The sequence below is a fragment of the Rattus norvegicus genome, chromosome X (genome assembly GCF_036323735.1).
Source record: "Rattus norvegicus strain BN/NHsdMcwi chromosome X, GRCr8, whole genome shotgun sequence".
In the NCBI taxonomy this organism is placed as follows: Eukaryota; Metazoa; Chordata; class Mammalia; order Rodentia; family Muridae; genus Rattus; species Rattus norvegicus.
In genome coordinates, this window is record NC_086039.1 from 119,256,659 (window position 1) to 119,276,719 (window position 20,061).

The window sequence follows — 20,061 nt, forward strand, 5'->3', positions numbered from 1 at the left end:
TATTCCTCAGCTGAGAATTCTTTGTTTAGCTCTGTACCCCATTTTTAATAGGGTTATTTGATTCTCTGGAGTCTAACTTCTTGAGTTATATATATATATATATATATATATATATATATATATATATATATATATTGGGTATTAGCCCTCGATGGGGTGCAGGATTGGTTGCCATTTTGTTCTAATGACAGTGTCTTTTGTTTTACAGAAGCTTTGCAATTTTGTGAGGTCCCATTTGTTGATTCTTGATCTCAGAGCATCAGCCGCTGGTGTTTTGTTCAAGAAATTTTCCCCAGTGCCCATGTGTTCCAGGGTCTTTCCCCACTTCTTCTCTATTAATTTGACTGTATCTGGTTTTATATGGAAGTCCTTGATCCATTTGGACTTGATCTTTGTACAGAGTGATAAGAATGTGTCAACCGCATTCTTCTACAAGCTGACTGCCAGTTGAACCAGCACCATGTTATTTTTTTTTCTACTGGACAGTTTTAGCTCCTTTGTCAAATATCAAGTGACCATAGGTGTATGGGTTCATTTCTGGGACTTTAATTCTATTCCATTGATCTATCTGCCTGTCTGTGTACCAATACCATACTGTTTTTTTTTTTTTATCACTGTTTCTCTGTAATGCAGCTTGAGGTAAGGGATGGTGATTCCCCCAGAAGTTCTTTTATTGTTGAGCATAGTTTCCACTATCCTGGGTTTTTTGTTATTCTAAATGAACTTCTTAATTGCTCTTTCTAACTATGAAAAACTGATTTGGAATTTTGATGGGAATTGAATTGAGTCTTTAGATTGTTTTTGGCAAAATGGCCATTTTTACTATATAAATCCTGCCCATCCACGAGCATGGGAGATCTTTCCATCTTCTGAGATCTTATTAAATTTCTTTCTTCAGAGACTTGAAGTTCTTGTCATACAGATCTTTCACTTGCTTGGTTAGAGTCACACAGAGGTATTTTATGTTATTTATGACTATTGTGAAGGCTGTGGTTTCTCTAATTTCATTCTTAGCCTGTTTATCCTTTGAGTAGAGGAAGGCTACTGGTTTCTTTCAGTCAATTTTATATCCAGCCACTTTGCTGAAGGTGTTTATCAGGCTCTTCAGGTCACATAAGTATACTATCATTTCATCTGCAAATAGTGATATTTTGACTTCTTCCTTCCCAATTCGTATTTCTTTTTCTTGCTTTTGTTCTCTGATTGCTCTGGCTATGTCTATGAGTACTATATTGAATAGGTAGGGGGAGAATGGGCAGCCTTGTCTAGTCCCTGATTTTAGTGCGATTGTTTCAAGTTTCTCTCTATATAGTTTGATATTGGCTACTGGTTAGCTAGCTGTACACAGCTTTTACAATGTTTAGGTATGGGCCTTGAATTCCTGATTTTTGAAGACTTTTACCATGAAGGGCTGTTGAATTTTGTCAAATGCTTTCTCAGCATCTAATGAGATATGTGGTTATTTTTTTTTTTACTTTGAGTTTGTTTATATAGTGGATTATGTTGATGGATTTCTGAATATTGAGCCATACTTGCATCCATGAGATGAAGCCTACTTTATCATGATGAATGACTATTTTCATATTTTCTTGGATTCTACTTGTGAGAATTTTATTGAGTATTTTTTGTGTAGATATTCATAAGGAAAACTGGTCTGAAGTTCTTTTTCTTTATTGGGCCTTTGTGTTGTTTAAGTATAAGCATAATTGTGGCTTCATAGAAGGAATTGTGTAGTGTTCCTTCTGTTTCTACTTTGTGGAATAATTTGGAGAATATTGGTATGAGGTTTTTTTATGATGTTCTGATAGAATTCTGTACTAAACCCATCTGGTCCTTGGCATTTTTTGTTTGGGAGGCTTTTGATAACTGCTGCTACTATTTTAGGAGTTATGGGATGGTTTAGATGTTTTACCTGATCCTGATTAAAATTTGGTACCTGGTATCTCTCTAGAAAACTGTCCATTTCATCCAGATTTTCCAGTTTTTTGACCATAGACTTTTGAACTATGATCTGTTGATTTTTTTTTAATTTCCTCAGATTTTTTTTGTTATGCCTCCCTTTTCATTTCTGATTTTGTTAATTTGGATGCTTTCTTTGTGTCCTCTGGTTAGTTTGGCTAAGGGTTTATTTATGTTGCTGATTTTCTCAAAGCCCCAGCTCCTAGTTTTGTGGATTCTTTATATAGTTCTTTTTGTTTTTACTTGGTTGATTTCAGCCTGAGTTTGATTCTTTTCTGCCATCTATGTAGCTTGGGTGTATTTGCTTCTTTTTGTTATAGAACTTTATGGTGTGCTATCTAACTGCTAATGTATGCTCTCTCCAGTTTCTTTTTGGAGGCTCTATGAGTTTTCCTCCTAGTGCTGCTTTCATTGTGTCCCATAAGATTGGGTATGTTGTGCCTTCATTTTCATTAAATTCTAGAAAGTCTTAATTTCTTTTTTACTTCTTCCCTGACCAAGTTTTCATTGAGTAGAACATTGTTCAGTTTCCACATGTACGTGGGTTTTCTGTTGCTCTTGCTGTTATTGAAGACCAACTTTAGGTTATAGTGGTCTGATGGGATGCATGGGATTATCTCAATCTTCTTGTATTGGTTAAGGGTTCTTTTGTAACCAATTATATGGTCAGTTTTGAAGAATGTACCATGAGGTGCTGAGAAGAATGCACATTCTTTGGTTTAAGATGAAACGTTCTGTAGATACCTATTCAATCCTTTTCGTTCATAACTTATGTTAGTTTCACTGTGTTTCTGTTTACATGATCTGTCCATTGATGAGAGTGGGGTGTTGAAATCTCCCACTATTATTGTGTGAGCTTCAATGTGTGTTTGATCTTTAATATGGTTTCTCTTATGAATGTAGGTACACTTGCTTTTGGAGCATAGATATTCAGGATTGAGAGTTCATTTTGGTGATTTTTCCTCAGATGAATATGAAGTATTCTTCCTTACCTTTTTTGATAACTGTTTGAAAGTCAATTTTATTGGATATTAAATGGCTACTCGAGCTTTTTTCTTGAGACCATCTGCTTGGAAAATTGTTTTCCAGCCTTTTGCTCTTAGGTAGTGTCTGTCTTTGTCACTGAGGTGTTTTTCTTGTGTGCAGAAAAAGGCTGGGTCCTCTTTATGTATCCAGTCTGTTAGTCTATGTCTTTTTATTGGGGGAATTGGGTCCATTGGTGTTAAAAGATATTAAATAATATTGTTTTTCCTGTCATTTTGTTGTTACAGGTAGAATTATGTTTGTGTGGCTCTCTTCTTTTAAGTTTGCTGCAAGAAGATTATTTTCTTGCTTTTCTAGGATATAGTTTCCCTCCTTGTGTTGGAGTTTCCCTCTATTATGCTTTGTAGGACTGGATTTGTAGAAAGATATTGTGTAAATTTGGTTTGTCATGGATTATCTTGGCTTCTCCATCCATGTTAATTGAGAGATTTGTTGGATAAATTAGCCTGGACTGGCATTTGTGATCTCTTTGTGTCTGTAGGACATCTGCTCAGGATCTTCTGGCTTTCATAGTCTGTGGTAAGAAGTCTCATAGAATTATGATATGCCTGTCTTATATGTTACTTGACCTTTTCCCCTTACTGCTTTTAATATTTTTCTTTGTTTTGTGCATTTGGTGTTTTGAATATTATATAATAAAAGGAGTTCCTTTTCTGGTCCAATCTCTTTGGAGTTCTGTAGGTTTCTTTTATATTTTTGGGCATCTCTTTCTTTAGCTTAGGGAAGTTTTCTTCTATAATTTTGTTGAAGTTATTTACTGGCAATTTAAGTTGGAAATCTTCACTCTGTTTTCTACCTATTATACTTAGGCTTGATCTTCTCATTGTGTCCTGGCTTTCCTGCATGGTTTGGGTTAGGAGCTTTTTGTATTTTGCAGGGTTTATTTTTGACAGTTGTGTCAATGTTTTCTATGATATCCTCTGCCTCTGTGATTCTCTCTTCTATCTCTTGTACTATGTTGGTGATGCTTGTATCTATGACTCCTGATCTCTTTCCTAGGTTTTCTATTTTCAGGGTTGTCTCCCTTTGTGATTTCTTTATTGTTTCTATTTCAACTTTAGATTTTGGATGGTTTTGTACAAATCCTTGGATGGTAGTGTTTTCCTGTAATTCTTTAAGGGATTCCTGTGTTTCCTCTATAAGGGCTTCTACTTGTTTACCTGTATTTCTTTAAGGGAGATATTTATGTCTGTTTTAAAGCCCTCTATCATTATCATGAGATGTGATTTTAAATCCAAATCTTGCTTTTCCACTGTGTTTGGATATTTAGTATTTGCTTTGGTAGGAAGACTGGGCTCTGATGATGCCAAGTAGACTTGGTTTCTGTTGCTTAGTTTCCTGTGCTTGCCTCTTGCCATATGATTGTCTCTGGTGTTAGTTGGTCTTGTTGTCTCTGAGAGTAGCTTGACCCTCCTGTAACCCTGCATGTCAGCACAGTCAGAGACCGGCTTTCTCCCATTAGTATCTGGGCACAGAGAGCTGTGGGACCAGGTCAGCTCTGGGCATAGAGAGAAACAGGATGGGTCCTGTCCCATAGCCCCTGGGTTTTTGTGTCCAGAGGGCTCCAGGCAGGTTCCTCTTGAACCAGGAATGTGAGCAGAAGTGGTGGTCTCCCCTCAGCTCTCAGGATAGTCCACACTTCAGATACTCCAGCTCCCTCTCCCTCAGGATTTAGGTACCTCAATGCCTATTTTTAATGATGAATCCTAAATGCTGTAACTTCCCTTTTAGCCCACTACCCAACAGAGCTAATGGAAAAGAAAGGATAAAGGGGAAGTAGACCTGTTTAGAAAGGGTTCCTTGGAGCAATTCCTATCTGTTTTGTCTGAAAATAGGCAGTTTGTTCACAGGTTAGCAATGATAGCTCGATCTATTCACAAACACTTTACAGATATGCCAGGAGTCCAGTTTGGTAGAGTGAAGGTAGCAGTCAATAATCAGCAGTGGTCAGATTACCTAGCACAGACAGTCTAGACTCAGCAGGAGGGATCCAGGAGGATGCCAGGAGTTCTTAGCCATGCCTTTGTCAAGGAAGTGGAGATGAGCAATGATGCAAGACCAAGAAATTTTGCACAGCTTCTTCTATAAACAATCCTATCTCAGCCTCTGGTGCTGTTTGTGGAGTCCTTTTTATACTCCTTCCAAACATCATGTGTCCTTCATGGGTCTTACCTCAGTACCACTTCCCTTAGTATGTGCCTCCGTCTCAGCTAACATCACTTTGCCAATCTGTTCAATCCCCAGAAGCAGCAAGAAAGTGCAGCACACCACCAAAAATTTTTGGTATGTTTCTCTCTATGAAGTTCTGACAAATTGAGCTCAACTATGCAGTGTAAGTCAGACCAATACATGAGTGTTGTTAGAGAAGACTCCTTCATCACATGTCCTTTCACGTGCTTGCTTTAGCAGAACATCCTCTCTCCTGTGTCTGCTTTAGTGAAACATTCCTTCATGAGTCGATCTTAGCCTTTCACCTGTGTCCACCTCAGCTAAATGTTCTATCATGTGTTTACTCCAGCAAAACACCATCCAAACGACTTTCCAAAGAACCCTTAAGTTTACACTTCACCTATATGCTTCCTCTCTGACTAGTTCTTTCCCTTGCCCTAGTTAGTCCCGTCTTCTCCTTTCTTTTTTTTTTTTTTTTTTTTTTTTTTTTTTTTGCTTCTTTTTTTCGGAGCTGGGGACCGAACCCAGGGCCTTGCGCTTCCTAGGTAAGCGCTCTACCGCTGAGCTAAATCCCCAGCCCCCCGTCTTCTCCTTTCTTATCAATTATCTTCCATTATGTTTTCAATATCCTATATCCCTTGAGAGATACTTCCTCTGATTATTCTGACTATAAGAAAGAATTTATATTTGTGTTAGACTCTGGGTTCTTCTACTTAGCCTACCATTTTCATGTAAACATGTTTTGATTGCTTTTTATGAATATATATAATTTGTTTTATTCATTTATTCATAGATGTATAGTTAGGTTGTTTCCATTTCATCCCTATTGTAAATATTGCAACAATAAATATGAATATTTAAGTAGTCAAAGTATTAAAATTTCTACAACAATATGAACAGCCATTTAAAATAAAAATAGAAGAAACAGTGGGGAAGCATTTCGAACACATGGGCACTGGAGAAAATTTCCTGAACAAAACACCAGTGGCTTATGCTCTAAGATCAAGAATCGACAAATGGGATCTCATAAAACTGCAAAGCTTCTGTAAGGCAAAGGACACTGTTGGTTGTCCAACCAACAGACTGGGAAAAGATCTTTACCCATCCTACAACTGATAGAGGGCTTATATCCAAAATATACAAAGAACTCAAGAAGTTAGACTGCAGGGAGACAAATAACCCTATTAAAAAATGGGGTTCAGAGCTAAACAAAGAATTCACAGCTGAGGAATGCCGAATGGCTGAGAAACACCTAAAAAAATGTTCAACATCTTTAGTCATAAGGGAAATGCAAATCAAAACAACACTGAGATTTCACCTCACATCAGTCAGAATGGCTAAGATCAAAAACTCAGGTGACAGCAAATGCTGGCGAGGCTGTGGAGAAAGAGGAACACTCTTCCATTGTTGGTGGGATTGCAGACTGGTACAACCATTCTGGAAATCAGTCTGGAGGTTCCTCAGAAAATTGGACATTGAACTACCTGAGGACCCAGCTGTACCTCTCTTGGGCATATACCCAAAAGGTGCCCCAACATATAACAAAGACACGTGCTCCACTATGTTCATAGCAGCCTTATTTATAATAGCCAGAAGCTGGAAAGAACCCAGATGCCCTTCAACAGAGGAATGGAAACAGAAAATGTGCTACATCTACACAATGGAGTACTACTCAGCTATCAAAAACAATGCCTTTATGAAATTCATAGGCAAACGGATGGAACTGGAAAATATCATCCTGAGTGAGGTGACCCAATCACAAAAAAACACACATGGTATGCACTCATTGATAAGTGGCTATTAGCCCAAATGCTTGAATTGCCCTAGATGCACAGAACACATGAAACTCTAGAAGGATGACCAAAATGCAAATGCTTCACTCCTTCTTTAAAAGGGGAACAAGAATATCCTCGGCAGGGAATAGGGAGGCAAAGTTTAGAACAGAGGCAGAAGGAAAACCCATCCAGAGCCTGCCCCACATGTGGCCCATACATATACAGCCACCAAACAAGATAAGATGGATGAAGCAAAGAAGTGCAGGCTGACAGGAACCAGATATAAATGTCTCCTGAGAGACGCACCCAGAATACAGCAAATACATAGGCGAATGCCAGCAGCAAACCACTGAACTGAGAATGGGACCCCCCGTTGAAGGAATCAGAGAAAGGACTGGAAGAGCTTGAAGGGGCTCTAGACCCCATGTGAACAACAATGCCAAGCAACCAGAGCTTCCAGGGACTAAGCCACTACCCAAAGACTACACATGGACTGACCCTGGGCTCCAATCTCATAGGTAGCAATGAATAGCCTAGTAAGAGCACCAGTGGAATGGGAAGCCCTTGGTCCTGCCAAGACTTAACCCCCAATAAACGTGATTGTTGGGGGAAGGGTATTAATGGAGGGAGGATGGGGAGGGGAAGCCCATATAGAAGGGGAGGGGGAGGGGTTAGGGGGATGTTGGCCCAGAAACCGGGAAGGGGAATAACAATCAAAATGTAAATAAGAAATACTCAAGTTAATAAAGATGAAAAAAAAAGAAAAGAAAAAAATAGAAATAGGGTCTCATTATTTCTCATCTCAAAACAAGTTAGTAAGTAATTATGTTCAGGCTCCTTGTCATGGCTTTACAAGTTGTATATGACCTATCCTTTAGCTACCTCTATAACTTTTGCCTTGTGTAATACTTTCTCCAATCTGCCTGATCTAGTCATACTGGTTTCTTTTCTGTTTCTCAGACAAGCCAAATTTGCTTCTTCCTTGAGATTTATTGCAGCCTCTGTTCTTTACAGCAGACTGTTATTCTTATGTGCTTCATATAGTTCTCTCTTTATTGTCAGTAATCACTTACCTTTAATGCTACCTCAGTAAATAGCAAACTTCTGTGACTTGCCAATCAAAGGGATACCCACTCATTTTCCTTTGAATTATGTTGTGGTATAATTAAAATAAAAAGCAGCACGACCAGTTCCAGTGTGTCAAGGCTCCATGATGGGCTCCTGATACTCTCTGACCCGGGCAGTTGCTCCCTGGCATTAGTTCTGGCACTGTAGGGCCATATAGAACTAACATTAATTTATTTCAGCAGCCAATGGCTTCAGTGAGGCACCATGCCACATTGGCCTATCTTCTGGCTCCATGAGTCTCTCTGCTTCTATTGCTGGTCACCCTGGCCAGCCCTGGCCAGGGGGGATCTCTGGTCCCAGCTACCCAGTAATATCAAGACTCAACAAACTGTAACCCAACAACCAGATTTATATATTAAATATTCAATGTACAATACATCCACACAATAAACTTACAACCAATTGATAAGGATATAAACTGTCCACCTAGATAAGATAAATTTGTCTACAGAAATCCATCCCAGCTACCTTGGCAATTCAGGACCACCCGAATCTGGGTCATCCTTCTCAGTCTTCATTTTGATTCTCCCTCCTTCTCCTTCTCCTTCTCCTTCTCCCTCTCTCCCACCCTACAAAAAGTTTGTCCCCGCCTTATTCTTTTACTGTCCAATCATGGCCTTGATCTAACTTGTTCCAGCCCTTGCCTACATAATGACGTCAACCTACAGCACTATTGTATTTATAAAACTCCACATAATAGTAAGCAACGCCTTGTGTTGGTTTTGCGCATCTCCAGCCAGAAGATTTCTCTCAATCTTGATATGCCTTGTTGGCTGTGCTATGCTCAGTAAGTATGTTAATACCTTGTGTATAGCACTGACTCTCAGTAAACATTTTGATGAATGAAGAGAACACTAGTACAAACATTTGCAATCTGAATAAGTTTGTTGTGACAGATCAGCTTTTACTCTCTTTTTGTGGTTCTTTTGTACCTAGATCTCAGATATGGCAACTGAGGTGCAGTCTCATGTATGGTTCTCAGAAGGTGAGCCTACATTCAGTTTGGTTGCTGGCAATATGTTTCCTTGAGCATAGTTTTCCTTCCCACGCTGCTCAGTATTATTGACCTACATCTATAAATCTCTAGGCTCTCATTTTCTAGAGTAGGCATTCTCAAACTTGGCTACATAGAGAGAATTACCTGTGGAAATTTAATGAATAATGATATGTTCAGGTATCAACTTCAGAGGCTCTCATTAACTAGACATAAGCATTCTGAGCATTGGGATCCTTTAAGACTTCTAGGTTGACACCCACTGTTTTAGAAGAACTTTTTTTCCACATGGGTAATTCATGTTTGCTTATCAATAAAGTCCTGGTAGGTCAATTTCAAGTCCTCCCAATTCTGAGTCATCATCAGTAATAAATTTAGATTCAAGCTGGGATATTGGGTATGAGGATGTGCTTCTAGCTTCCAATATTAAAACAATAATACAACAGTACAATAATATTTTGATGAAACACAAGGATCCTAAATGCATACCTCTTGATCATTGTATCTGAGTTGGGACACATTTAAGAAATGCTGTGGGGCTGGGGAGATAGCTCAGCAGTTAAGAGCACAAGCTAGTCTCACAGACAGTCAGGTTCAATTCCCAGCACTCACATGACATCTCACAACTGTCTGTAAGTCCAGTTCCAGGAAGGTTGAGGCCCTTTGTGTGCTCCAGGTACACATGTAACATACAGATACACACTCAGGCAGAAAAGTCATACACGTGGAATAGTAACAATTATTTTAAGAAGGGATAAATGTCTCTGTTTGTTGTCACTAGGTTTTCAGGTAAGATAAGCAAAAGAGGAAGGAATGGCTTTGCCAAACTTTCAGAAAACCCATCTCCCCCATTCATGGTTCATGTCACATTGATGAGTACAAATCTAAATTTTCTATCTTGTATCCTGCCCACTTTTCAAATCTCCAGTCGCATATATTCATTCAAGTGACACCTGCTTCTTCTATAACCTCCTCATCTTTAACCAAATAGTAAAGTAAGGCACATGCCTCCCTAAAACTGAATTGCCCCTTTTAGTGATACTTCTACTCATGACATTTTTACTATCCCAGTTACTCAAAACCACATAGTACTGCGTTTCTTTATCACTATTTGTGTACTCCCTCTATGCTTCCAACTGAGTTTACTTTCCAAGCATTTCACACATCTAAGTCTTGCTATCTATACCCATTACTATGGTTTAAATCAAGTCCTAAAAGACTTCTTGTCTAAGCTAATTATAATAATTTTCTAAATATTTTCTCAGATTCAGTTTGTGGTAATCAATTCTTTCTTTAACACTTCCACCATGGTAATATATTCTTACAATCTGAGCACTTGGGAGGTGGAGGAAAGAGATCAGGAGTTCAAGGTCATCCTTGGCTATATAGTGGATTTGAAGTTAGTCTGGGCCATATGAGACCCTGTCCCAAAAAATCAAAACTACTGATGACTGTAATAGTTTCTCACTTAAAATCCTTCAGAAGCTCCATTATGAACACGTAAGTAAAATTCAAATATCTTTTTAGGTACATTTAACCTCTAGTTCTTAGTAAGGAGGAATAGAAGAAGTTCCAGGTCAGCTTGTTTATTGGCAACCTTGAGGCCAGCCTAGACTACACAGTAAGATCATGGCTCAAAAAGAAACAGGAAAATGGGGAGAAAGACTTAGTTCCTCCTCTCGCATACTAAGATTTAACACTTTCAACTTTCAGTTCCTCATCTGTGTCCTTACAAGTGCTATTTCCTCTTTTTATAATAATCTCCTTTTAATCCAGTAAAGCTACTCAGCATTCAGAGTCTCAGCTAAAGGATTTCCTTCTCTTTCTAGGCAAAAGAAGTTTCTCTACCCTCATCCAAAAAAAAATATAGGCTGTGAATGGTAGCATACAGCCTTTAATCCAAGCACATGGGAGGCAGAGGCAGGAGAATCTCTGTACGGCCAGCCAAAGTGTGTTCCGGGACAACCAGGGATATGTAATAGAGCTTGTCTCACAAAACCTATTTTTTAAAGTTTTTCTCTGGTGCCATAGAGACTTTCAAAGATTTTAAAAGCTCTCCAGGTGTATAACTGTCATCATATACCATAAAGCTACAATATATTTTAACCAGGTCTCATCAGCCTCTACTTTCTCTGCTAGATTGTCATGCTGTTGCCAAAATGAAACCATGTTTTACACAATTTTGTAATCCCACTATCTGCTAAAAATGAATGAATATTAAAAATCCATTTCTATTATTACTTTTATTATACTATAAACATATATAGTTTTCTTTTTTTATCAAAATGTGGTATAGTATTATTACCTTATGAGACTAGAAGAATTGTCTTACTAATTGAGACTAAATACTTTTACCAATGGGATAATTGATCATGTGTCCTCACTAACATCAAATTCAACCTGCTCAGAGATATGTCACAATCATTTGTTTTCTCTAATAATTTATTGTAGGACCATGATAAGTAAAATAATAAATCTCTCCGGAAGATATTTATAACTGTAGCTGGTCATATTTCCTGAGGATATATTTACTAGTGGCATGCAGCAACATTCCAGGGCCTGTCTGCAAGCATGGAATGCAATGAACCCACCCAGAGTTTTCTTTTTAAGATAGAACTCGATCCTGGGACCAAGAACAATTTATCCCCAGAGAAGTCTCTCTACATGGCTCCATTACACCATCACATTCTTACCAACAGCTGCCTCGCTAAATAGTCTTGAAGATGGCTCAGCAAGCCCAGGTCAGAAATCTTGAAGATATTTATGGAATTACTAAAGAGTCCAGAGACCCTGGAAATGGAGGGCACCTGTTGCTGTCATTCCACAACAAAGAAGATGACAAAACTTGAGCCTTCATTTTAGGAAAGAATGTTTAATCATACATTGGAAGTCCCTGGACATGGAGCCATAAGAAACCCAAGTTGGGTTTAGGATATGTGTATTATTTTATCTGTGCCCCATACTTTGGCAAGGTGTCCAATGAAAGGACCTTCTCAACCATTTCACCTTGACGATCTAGCTCCATATATTTAAGATCTAGGACCTTTACATATTTCCAAAAGAACAGAGTCATAAATATTTTATTGGGCTATGAGCTGGCAACAAGTGTCTGGAAGCAATGTATAGCTAATTTAAAAAATACAGGATTTAAAAGTAATTGATTTTTCTGCCTACATAGTCATAAAACATAGTTTAGAGCTACAAACACAAGGAAGCTAATGGTTATTGCTGCCTTAATCTAAGAAGGACCATTAAGAATTTTTCAATAGCAAATGTGCTTTCTATTTTCAGGACAGAGATGGCATGCATTATGAATGTGAGCCCTTGTTCTTTAGTGAAGGGCTTTATGTGGTTACAAATGGAATGAAATGGGCCTTTCTGGTTGGACTTGATTTGTTTTTTCTACCAACAGTTTCCCTCACTCTATTCCAAAACACATGCAGAAAACACTGAAAAGAAAATCTGGGAACGATTGGTATATTTGCAATGATGGCAGATAATGATAGCCACTGAGCAGGTGAATTTACAAAGAAGTTCCTTTCAGGATTTATTGTGAATATAAAGGGTGACAATATTCCCTAGACCCCAAACTCAGCTTTTCCAATTAATCTCCTCCATGGCCTACCTCTTATTTCCCAGGTTATAATATAGGCTTTAACTTCCCCTTTGTTCTTTCAAAGCACATGTTTCTTTATTATCTGCCTTCAACAGACATGATTTTTGGCTTCAGATTGAAACAGCCCTGGCTTCCTGACTACCTTTCATCACTTACTTAGCTAGTTTCCCTCTGACTGCTTCTAGAATGTCCTGTTTTTCCCTACCTCTGTCCTGCTTGTGATAGAAATCCTGCTCCCACACTGTTCCTGGTCCCTGTTCCCAGGATAATAATACCCAGAACAGGCTACAGTTTCCCTTTAGTGCCTCTTTCCAGACTCCCTTCCTGGCCCCTGCACTTTGTATCCACGATCATATATTCTGTACCCCTACAAGCTTCTTCCAACCCTTGACATTTCAATACCAAATGTTTTGTCTCACTTTTCCCAAAACACTCTCAAATTTTGGATTTGTTTTCTGTGAGTCTAGTTTTAGATATCATCCAGCTGTCATGTCAAACTGCATTTCCTTATCTGCATCCAATTTAGGTTTTTGTCCCCATTCAGGAGTTACTGACACAAATATTCAGAGGAACTATCACAACTATGAATTACCATCAAGTGTGTGTGTGTGTGTGTGTGTGTGTGTGTGTGTGTGAGAGAGAGAGAGAGAGAGAGAGAGAGAGAAAGAGAGAGAGTCTTATATTTTAATATTTTCCCTTAAACTTCTCCTTCCAAATTTCAGTCAACTAGAGCAAAGACAATATTAGTTTACAGATATTCTGAGTGTTTGTGCCTAGAAGCTACAATTCATGGTGAAATGACAAAGCCTGACGTTGTAAAAAGTATGACATGGAGCTTGGCATAACAACATGCAGTTATAATCCAAATTGGAAAGGATAAGAAAGGGAGATTGATTGAGGCTAGTATTTCAGGGTTAAACTGGGAAACATAGCAAAACTACATATTGTGTGTTTGTGTGTATGTTCGCTTTAAAAACAATGTTTAAAGTATTACTGACTTCTTGTATCACATTCTCTTTCAGGAAATTTTAAAATGTTGATATAAGTCCATACTCAAGCAGACAGAATTTGATAATGAAATTTCAGAACCCATTTTTTTAATATTCTTTGCAAGTGAATGTATAGATTGAATACTACTAACAGTAACAGATGTCACTTTATATAGCTATATTCAGTTTAAGCATTAAGATCTTTGTCATGGTCATTAAACCATATACATATAACCATATATAGTTAGTTCTTTAATTTGGCGGTTTAAGAAGAAAGCAAAACCATCCATTGAAAACAAATGAATCTGAACTCTATTGAAAAGAACTATATATTACCATGCATGGTGGAGCATGCCCAAGAATACAGCACTTAGCTCACTGAGGTAGGAGAATAATGAGTTCAAGGGTATCATGGGCTTTACAATAAGCTATAGGCTAGCCTGAGAAACATGGTGTGATAATTACTAGAAAAGAAAAGAAGGAAGACAGAAAAAGAGAGGGGCAAGAAGAGAAGAAAGGAGGGGAGGGGAAAGATGAGAAAACAAGCTGTTCACCATCTTGAGCACATGTACACATTTTATACATACACACACATACCTTCTGCTCAGTTTACTGCATTTATTTCAATAAAATGGAATATAATTGACTATAGTGTGCTGTGATATTAATCTCCAGATCTCCCTAAGGAAGTCGCCCATATGCATTTTCTGGAGCTCTTTGCTTGCTCTTTCTAATTTTCCCTAATTCCTTTGTGATATTTAATTCCTACTTGCTTCAGAATGCTTATGGGGATCAGGAACACCAAGTAATTGCTCTAATTAATTATTAAGAATTAATTAATTACAATGTTAAACTTTGCTGCTTTAAATATACACTACAAACCACTGGATACCTGTGAACTAGTTAGTAAGAATGGGCAATTGTTTCAGTTAATGTGTAACTTGAAGCTTCCACAAGTGGTGCTGGAAAAGGGAGAAGGAGATATGATAGCTAATCATGATTGTTGATATGATTAGAAAGGGAAACAACTAAAAGACATCTAAGGGTCTGGGAATGGATTTACAGGAAAGATTTAGTTGAGGGAACTGGCAATTCCCACCTACCTGTCCAGTTCTAAAGAGCCCTGAGGAAAAGGAAGTGCTAATGCTTGCTCCTCACTGGTCAGGGAATTTGGTTTTGCTGTTGCTGTCACTGCTGCATTTGCCATCAGAGCTCTGCTTCTTTAACTTTTCATTCTGTACTGAACACTAGCATCTAAGATTTGAAACCAGGACTGCTGAACAGTCAGTCATTCAACTTTATAGACTAAGAAAAGACCAGACTTACTCTACCCAGCAGTTGGCCATTGTTAAACTATCCATCACTATTGTGTAAATCAATGTAATAAAACTCCCATTAAAACTCCAATGCCTATTCTTGGTTGTCAAAGTGACTACATCTAGAATGACAATCCAGCAATGGAGGGCACACCTTTACGATTTGGGTGGGGGATGGTTTTAAGTGGGTGGAATCCACTTCTAGTCTAGACCTTTGAGATAAGAAGACACAAGCCTTTGATGTAGATCCTGAGGTGGGAAGCCACCTTTTTAATCTGGGTCACACCTTCTGCTGGAAGCACATGTGAGGACATGGAAGAAGTAAACATTTGCTCTTTACATGCTTTCCCTTGCCTTGCTAGTATGTCTATTATAGTCCATTTCTTTGGGATTTCCAGAATATATTGAAGACTAGCTGAGACATCCAGCCTCATGGACTGAAAATTTTCTGGATTCAACTATCCATTCATAGCCAGCCATTGTTGAATTAGTTGAATCATAGCCTGCATGTTATTTTAATAAATACCACACACACACACACACACACACACACACACACACACACACAGAGAGAGAGAGAGAGAGAGAGAGAGAGAGAGAGAGAGAGAGAGAGAGAGAGAGAGAGAGAAGTAAGTAGTTCTGGTACTCTAGAGAACCATGACTAATACAAAAATATATTTCCTGACTAATAATTTATCTAAAGATATATTCTAAGCAACATGTGGCTCTATCCAGGATACCTGAGATCTGTACGAAACACAAATTTGTGGATAGGATAGATAATTTGGATTGAGATTAACAGGTCTAACTGATTCCACAGTTGTGTTAACTGTATTATTTGAATATTTTCATTTAAAAAAATAAATCTTCAGGATAATAAAACCATAGAGGGTACACTTAAATATACATTGCTTGGAAAAATTTGGAGTATAATAAGATGAAAACAAATTATTTCATTTCCCTTGCTACAAAGACATATAATAGAATATCCTCCTCTATAATATCAGAATTCTCCTCTACTATTATCCCAATTCATGCTTCTATGATAGTGTCAACTAAGGTCCAGAGTCTTTTCCAATACTCTTATGAAATATAGCTTGCATTCCAAATTTTTCACATATAGAGCATGAAGATAGAACATCTATTTCTATTTCTATAGCCTCATTGATTTCTATTCCACAACCAAAATGGTGGATGCTGAGCACACCAAAAGAACAATATTTAAGACTCCAATCAAATAAGTGAATAATCTTGACTTAGTCTCCCCTCTACACTCTCTGTCTCCGTCTCTCTCTGTCTCTCTCTCTCTCTGTCTCTCTCTCTCTTTCTTTGTATGTGTGAGTATCTCTCTCTCACCCCTATGATAAAATACCCTGGCAAAAGGAAACTTAAAGAAAGAAGGGTTAATTTTGGATCACAGTTCAAGTTAATGTCTATCCTGGTACAGGAGCCAAGGTAACAGCAACTTGAAGCAGAAAGTCACATTACATCTTCAGTCAAGAAGAAGAGAATAATGTGCATGCTTGCGCTCTGGTCACTTTCTCCTCTTTATACAATTCAGTATCCTAACCCAAGGTCCTACTCACAGTGGGTTTGTCTTCCAACTTTAATTAACCCAATGAAGATTCCTGTTAGAGACATACTCAGAGGCCTGTCTCTCAGGTGATCCTAGATTTCATCATCTTGAAAATTAAGGTCGAATATCACAGACTGCCTCTTGGGTAAAGTTTTGCTGATAAAGTAGCTCAGTTTGAAACCAATTAAAGCTCTATTTGTACTACACAGACGAAATATTCTCACTCTACTAGAACAAAAATGGTATGCCACCTTCTACACAGAGTTTGACTCACTTTCTGTAGCTCTTCAGGAACTGCTACTTGAAGTGGAATAGATGTTTTCAACCACAGCCACCACCAATTGTGACTCAGCTCTGCAGGGCTGAAAAAAACAGACAGGATGCATGAAGCATGCAAAAAGGCAAGGCAGGTTTTCAGTATAAACCTAAGTTCTAGCCAGAAAATGGAGGAAGACTGTTATCGGGGGAAGCTGAAGAAGGCTGAGATCCAGAAGACTGGGCTTCAAACATGGAAACCATGAATACAGGCAAAAGACCATCAGTGAAAAATAAGGGTTCAATGTTTTAACAACAGAAAAATTACTAATTGGAGCCCCATCTGTTGGTGACTTGGGTCACACTGAGGCACAGGATACTGGAGCTTCAAGTCAAAATTAAAATCAAATGCTCAGATTATAAATATACCAGTGAAGAAGGACTCTACAAATCCAGGCACTTGTAATCCTAGCACTTAGAAGGTAGAAGTAGAAAAATAAGGAGTTCAAGGTCATTCTCAGCTACAAAGCAAGTTTGACTATGTATCAAAGAGGTTGGGGAAGAACTAAGCCACAGTACTGTTAATTCACTAAATAGGGCAATGCCTGACATGTAATGAATATTTAATCTATTTTTAATTCTGTTTAAGAATTAGTGAGTAGGGCTGGGGACATGAGCCAGCTGGTACAGGTGTTTGCTGCCAAGCCTGATGACCTGTGTTTGATTCCCCCGGACCCACAGAATAGGAGTGAATTGAATTATCTAAGTTGTCCTATGACCTCCACACACATATTGTGCTCTCTCTCTCTCTCTCTCTCTCTCTCTCTCTCTCTCTCTCTCACTTTGTGTGTGTCTCTCTTTCTCAGACGTACTTTCTCTCTTACACACACACACTCACACACACACAGACTCACATGCACACACAAACACACTCACATGCACACACAAACACACTCACATGCACACACGCTCGCACACATGCACACACACTAAATTAATTAATATAAAAGTGTTAAAATTTTTAAAGAGGACTGGAGAACTGCTCAGCACTTAAGAGCTCTTCTAGAGGGCCTGAGTTCAATTCCCAGGAACCACATGATGGCTCACAACCATCTCTAATGGGCTCTGATGCCCAGAATGCAGGTATACATGCAGATAGAGAACTCATATACATAAAATAAATAAAAATAAATATTTATTTTTTAAAAAATGTATGAATGTTGAATGATCAAGTAATCAGGGTGAAAGTAGATGATGATGCTAGAAAGTCAGTAGTGACATTAATGCAAAGCATATTGTAGAAACTAAAAGGAAAGAAATCAGCCAGGCATGAAAGCACACCTCTGTAATTCTAGCACTCCATACACTGAGGCAGGTATACCATAAACTCAAAGCTGTCCTGAGCTCCATGGCAAGATACTTTTTTTTCTTTCTCTTTTGGAATTCAGTTCTTTTTAGCAATTTGTTGCGTGAAATAAGACAAGCACAGAAAGACAAATGCTTTGAGATAACACTTATATGTGACCTGTAAAAGCAGCAAACTCAAAAAAAGCAAACAATACAATAGTGAGTGTCTAAGCTTGGGGGAAGTATAGAGCCAGCTGTGAAATAGGAAGATATCTATCAAATGGCACGAAATCTCAGTTACATGACAGGGATAAGTTCTGGAAATCTATTGCACATAGCGACTATAGTTAGGAATAACATAGTGCATGGTCTTACCTACCTGTGGTACCACCACTCAGGAAACTGGAGGAGGAGGGCCCATCTGAATGACATAGAGAGATCCAGTCAAAAAATTAAAGAAATGTAAACATGAAAAGTGCTTTGATCAGGACAACAAAATGCTAAGTTTGTAAGGTGATTGATATATGTTAAATTTTTTCATTTAATCATTTCAAAATATATGCTTCTTTCATTTTCTTGTGCTTTATACTATAAATATATGACTTTTTTGATTAAAGATTTCAAAAAAAGTACTTGTAATGAAATTCAAGTGTTAGACATTGAAGTTAGACACAAATTTTAAAGGCATGCAGTTATAGTAAATGGGAAAAGGCCCTGTAAGCAAGATGGCAGCCATTCCCTAACATCAAGCAGATAGCAGCATAACTGAGGTTCTAGATAATAATTTGCAAATGAGGTGCAAATGTGTGATTCAGTGAATGTGTGAGTATAGGTTAAAGTAGATATTTAAATACATTTAGGTTTTTTTCTAAATTCACTAAGTATTTTTTCTTCTTTTTCATTATACCTTAATCAATATCCATTACAATGCTACATTTAATCACAGGTGCACTCAAGGACAAGGACTTCCATAGCCTCAGCTTGTTTTTGTCATAACTTACCTATTCCTGTGGTTCTTAACTAGAAGCAAGAAAAGAGGGATATTTACTTATATATTGAATTTATACTGATTCATAAGAAATGACCATACACTTAGCAGCTTAATACACTGATGTGTTAGTTTACAGCCTTGTAATTCAGATGTCTGCATACAGTCTGGCTGGACTTAAAGCTCAGTATCATACAGAAGTAAAAAGAGGCTCCATTCAGCAGCTGACTCAGATCCATATACTCCCAGCCAAACAGTGAGTGGAGCTTTGGGACTCTTATGGAAGAACAGGAGGGATTGTGGGGCCCCAAGGCAGATACGAACTCCACAGGAAGACCAACAGAGTCAACTGACCTGGACTCTTGCGGATCTCAGAGACTGAACAACAAATCAAAAAAAAAAAAAAAATACAGGGGCTGGACCTAGGCACATATGTAGCAAATGGGCAGATTGATCTTCATGTGAGTCTCAAACAACTTGAGTGGTGGCTATTCCAAAAGCTGTTGCCTGTTTGTGGGATGTATTCTTCTAGCTGGGATGCCTTTTCTGGCCTCAGTGTGAGAGAATGCATCTAACCTTACAGACAACTTGATGTGCTAGGGTAAGGGGGATACCCAAAGGGCCCCTACCCTCTCAGAGAAGGGGAGGTTGGCAGGGGTGACCAGGAGGGGGACAGTGAGCAGGATGCAAAGTCAATAAGTAAAAAAAAATAGTCTAAACACTTAAATTTCTTAGTAAATAACAATAATGAATAATATACCTACTTCAAAGAAAACCAAAGTGAAGTAAAGCTGCATTCTTATCTGCAGCTTGGGATCCTCTTTCAAGTCCATTAAAGTGGTTGGCAGAATTCACCACAGGACCACATATTGCTGCCTGCATTTACAGGCTGGTAATTGACAGGA

The 20,061-nt window shown here is 38.3% G+C and overlaps 1 long non-coding RNA gene across 1 annotated transcript in view; it reads right to left on the reverse strand.

The window, feature by feature from the left end:
- The window catches only part of LOC120099301 (uncharacterized), a 47,902-nt gene extending 27,841 nt beyond the window's left edge, over positions 1-20,061 (reverse strand). Inside the window, exons 1-2 of the long non-coding RNA XR_005498379.2 lie at positions 18,548-20,061; positions 16,841-16,928 (exon numbers count right to left, since the gene is read on the reverse strand). This is a non-coding gene — a long non-coding RNA (uncharacterized LOC120099301). The remainder of the gene's footprint in view (positions 1-16,840; positions 16,929-18,547) is intronic.